The sequence below is a fragment of the Octopus bimaculoides genome, chromosome 1 (genome assembly GCF_001194135.2).
Source record: "Octopus bimaculoides isolate UCB-OBI-ISO-001 chromosome 1, ASM119413v2, whole genome shotgun sequence".
Lineage (NCBI taxonomy): Eukaryota > Metazoa > Mollusca > Cephalopoda > Octopoda > Octopodidae > Octopus > Octopus bimaculoides.
In genome coordinates, this window is record NC_068981.1 from 184,664,568 (window position 1) to 184,669,558 (window position 4,991).

Genomic DNA, 4,991 nt, shown 5'->3' on the forward strand with positions numbered 1-4,991 from the left:
GAGCGAAAACACCTAAATACTCCACGAGGCTCCGTCAGGGGATGGTGGCGAACCCTGCTGTACTCTTCCACCACAACTTTCTCTCACTCTTACTTCCTGTTTCTGTTGTGTCTGTAATTCAAAGGGTCAGCCTTGTCACACTGTGTCACGCTGAATATCCCCGAGAACTACGTTAAGGGTACACGTGTCTGTGGAGTGCTCAGCCACTTGCACGTTAATTTCACAAACAGGTTGTTCCGGTGATCGGATCGACTGGAACCCTCGACGTCGTAAGCGACGGAGTGCCAACAAACAATTCGGTATGAAAACATTTATACGCTCTCACAGTTGTCAGTTTGTATATTCAACCATTTCGAATATAGACACAAGGGCTGCAATTTTTTTTGGGGGGAGGGGTTAGTCGATCACATCGCTCCCAGCACTTCACTGGTACTTTATTTTATCGACCTCGAAAGGATGAAAGACAAAGTCGACCATGTAATTTGGACTCGAAATGTAAAGAACCGGAGGAAATGCTGATAAGCTGTTAGTCCGACGCGCTAGCGATTTGCCGGCTCGGCATCTTTTGGTTATATAGAAATTTATATCCATTGCTGGAAAATTATGAAGGTTCTGTAGTTTTAGTACATTAAGGGGTGTAAAGTTAATTTAGAGAGAAAAAGAAAAAAAGTGACACAAATAACTTGAACAGTATCGTTTTATAAGCAAACGTACAGCTATTAAAAAAAAAAGAAGCAAAAAAAATAACAGGAAGGCCTACCGTGACCGGGATTCGAACCTGTGAAGGTTCAGTAGTAGTAATAGTACATTAAGGAGTGTAAAGTTAATTCAGAAAAAAAAAAAAAACACGACATAAATAACTCGAGCATTGCAGCTTAATAAACAAATGTACAGCTATTAAAAAGAAAAGAAACAAAACAGCTGGAAGGCCTGCCGTGACCAGGATTCGAACCTGGGTTACCACGGCCACAACGTGGGGTCCTAACCACTAGACGATCACGGCTACAAGGCCAACCGGCAGTGACGCTGTCAAATTACGCATATCTAGAATGCGTAAACTACTTTCCGTTCAGCGTTTAAACGCTTCTGTTTGACACTTCGTAAGTTTTCTCGTAATTGCTATGAAAATTGTTTGTTTCACTAAAGACAAAAGACAGAAATATTTCACACACAACCTGCTCTATCGAACAAAGAAAGGTCAATACTGGACAGGCAGATTTACTTTAGTCGTACCCATGGACACAGACTGGGATAAATTCTCACGAATATTTTTTTTTGTCTCACGATCATCTAGTTTTTTCTTTTAAGGTGAAGTGTGTCAAGGACTACCATTTATTTTGGATACAAACATCTTGAAAAATATTAGACAATATGGTTTAGATTATTTACATTATCTACATTTGACGGATATTCGTCCTCATCTTGTTTGTTGTTAACACAACGTTTCGGCTGATATACCCTCCAGCCTTCGTCAGGTGTCTTGGGGAAATTTCGAACCTGGGTTCTCATTCCTATCGATGTTACTATTATTATTATTATTATTATTATATTATTATTATTATTATTATTATTAATCAGGTTGCTGCCGTGAATCGAACTCGGAACCTTGGGGTTAGTAGCCCGCGCTCTTAACCACTACGCCATATGCCCGTGGTTTAGTTTAAAGAAGATTTCGCTACTATTTCTAGCAGTTCGCGCATCCACGTAGAAACTCACATCTGCTCTGCAATAAGAAGAATATTATAATTAGCCAATTACTTCTATCGTTATTTATCAGCTAGTTTCAAAGCTTAAAAATTTTTTTTAAATGTTATTTCTAACTTTACATTGAAGTCATTAATATTTTATGCTAACATTAAAGCTATTTTATAGCGTAACATATTGCTGTTTACGTCTTTTAATTTCGTTTAGTAAAGAAGTGTGATGGACATTTCGAAAGCAATACTATTATCGCTATATCAATATCATAATACGAATCAAAATATCTTTTTATTTTGATACAATTACCAAGTGTTTATTTATAAAGGATCAAGTATTTATTATATACATAACAAACAATAAATCATAACATCAAAAATAAAAAATGAAAATAAAAAGCTGTTCAAGGGAAATAACTCGTAATTTACTATTTACCTATTATTTCCCCTGAAAATATAAAACTTAATTTTCCTATCATAAAAAGTTTTACCACTAAGTTCCTGAATTTGGATTACCGTATTTTAACGTGTATAAAGAACCCTCGTGTATGAGGAACCCCCTAATTTTGGGGGCTTAAAATTTGGAAAAAAGGTTTTTGTAAGGGATTATAATACTATCCATGTATAAAAAACTCCCATATTTTTAAACCTAATTTTTGACAAAAATGGGTTTCTTATACACGTTAAAATACGGTACAACATATGTTTTAGCTTGGAGTCACCACTATAACGAAGTGGTGAGTGAATGAGGAAGTGTTGGAATGAAATACATATGACTTGAGATGAAAATGAACTGGTAAGTGACGATTTATTCTCTGTTGTAAAATACGATGATTGCCATACATGAAATAAAATAACATAACAGGTTACAACAAAGCTGTGTGAGAGATTTCGTGGTTAGGCTGGACTGTTGATATTGTAGACAAAGCTGACGTACTGTTTGGTGGTATGTAGAGGCAGCTGTTGGTCTGTTGGTCGTGTGGTGTTCATACAGCAACGATGTAGGCAGGCGTCTAGTGGAGATGAAAGCTGAGACTGGCAGGTATCAGAGACGAGTTGCATGTGGTCAGTGGCGTGTGCCAAAGACGTAGAACAGTCAAGAACTGCATTTCTTATAGAGAATAGTGGGCTCCCAGGAGAGATGAAAGTTTTTCCGCCAAGAGAACACGTGATCCCTTTTAGCGCACCTGATTAGTTGACCGTGTAATTTGGCAGAATTATTTAGGGGATAATTTGCGCCTAAAAATTAACCATTCAGAACAATGGTTATAACCTGGTCTTTATAGCTAAGTATTTTCTGCTACGTCCAAACAACAACTATCAATCAAAGGGAGAGAGAATGATTTGCTTTCCTTTATTTTGTCAATCCGTTCTGTTACAATGGTAATTCATGGAGAGAAAAGGAATCTGAACTTTCCAAATAACCGATTTATATAATAGATTCTATTTTTTTTCTTTTTTGAGGCTGTTTTAAAATATCAGCTGTTTTTTCTCTCCTCTGTGACATACAAAATTATCTAAATACATATAAAATGAAGGAAACATCAGAAAAGTCGTAACAGAAGAAGAAATATGTTGTTACAGAATCCTGCATTGAGTCCGTATCGGATAACTCATTCCGATATTAATGAAAAAGAATGTGAAAGATGAAATATTAAATATAAAAACACTTCAATAATAGCTTCGAAAAAAAGTTTTAATTGAAGTGACAAAGGAGCATATTCGGCATATTTTGTTTTATGAGTTCAATGAAGGCAACAACGCAACGGAAAGTGCAAGGAATATTAAAGCAGTATATGGGGATCAGACAATAAGCGTAAGCCAGTGTCAACGGTGGTTCCAGAAGTTCTGAGCCGGAAATTACAGCCTAGAAGACGAGCGTCGTCTTGGAAGATCTGTAGAGCTCGAGGAAGACGTCCTGCAAACCCTGGTGGAAGAAAATCCTGTTGAGGAACTAGCTGAAAAGCTTGGATTTGGTCATTCAATCAGTCATTCAAGTCAGCTCTAGAAGGAAAGCGACCGTCTTTGGTTTGAAGACGAAAAGTGTTCTTCCATCAGGATAATGCTTGGCCACATACAGCGAGGATGACATTCCAAAGGTTAGAGTAGTTTGAATGGGAAACGATGCTCCACCCAGCACATTCGCCGGACATTGCTCCATCTGGTTATCATTTATATTCTGCAATCTTCAAAATTATTTAGACGGAAAAAATATGGATTACATAGACGAGGTCAGAACAGTACTGGAGGAGTATTTTTCGTCAGAGATAAGTGAATTTTGGAAGAGGGGCTTTGCAAATCTACCAGATAGATGGAAGAACATTGTAGAAAAATGAAGGATAGTATATTTTAGATTAAAAAGAACTTTGCTTTTCTTAATTTTGAAAAGTAAGAGACGTATAAAAAGACTGCGTTATTTATAGGTTGACCCAATATATTAAAGGTGTATACAACCATATCAAGTTGAAAGCACCGGTTCTCGTCCGATCAACCTCGAACCTAGTTAGTACTTAGATGGGTGACCGCGTGGGAAACCTAGGTGCTGTAAAAAAACTTTTCACTGATGATGCCCCAGCATGGCCACAGTCTTAAGGTTGAAACATATAAAAGAATAAAAGAAAGTCCATACTGCGTTTTATCTTTCTGTGTTAGCAGTGCGATTCAATTACTTTTAAGTCATTTCCGCAGATATTCTATAGAATTTAGAGTCAACACTAAAATTTAAGACGTTTCGTATACAAATATGTCTACGTAAAAAATGCGACCGACCGAAGATAGAAAAATAATTAGCGTTATATATACAGGGTCCGCCAGAAGTAACTATATATTTTTATTTCAACATGATGTTTATTAAAGCTTCGTATGCTCTCTGTGGAGCTCAATGCACTTGGCTAATCCTTCAGGGACTGAGCAGCATACTTTGGTACACAGCTCCAACAGCACTTGAGCAATGGCAGCTTGAATTTGTTCTTTAAGTTCAGCAATGTTGCGGGGCTTTGTTGAGTAGACTTTCTCTTTGAGAACGCCCCACAAGAAAAAGTTGGGTGGGAGTCAAATCCGGCGAACGAGACGGCCACTCAAGCGGTCCTCGCCTGCCAATCCATCGACAGGGCAGGTTGGCGTCCAGCGAGTGTCGCACAAGCGTAGCATAATGGACCGGTGCCCCGCCCTGCTGAAAGTACAGACCCTGTGCTCCATCCTGCTGTTGTAATAACGGCAAAAGCAGCTTCTGTAGCATAGCCAGATAAAACCGCAATCTTTTGCTCTTTTGTTAATCGGGTGGACATAATCGAT

At 38.0% G+C, this 4,991-nt stretch overlaps 1 non-coding gene across 1 annotated transcript; it reads right to left on the reverse strand.

The window, feature by feature from the left end:
* Positions 1 to 931: 931 nt before the first annotated feature.
* On the reverse strand, positions 932 to 1,003 carry Trnah-gug (transfer RNA histidin (anticodon GUG)). Its single transcript has one exon. It is a non-coding gene; the product is annotated as a tRNA-His (tRNA).
* Between the last annotated feature and the right edge of the window lie 3,988 nt (positions 1,004 to 4,991).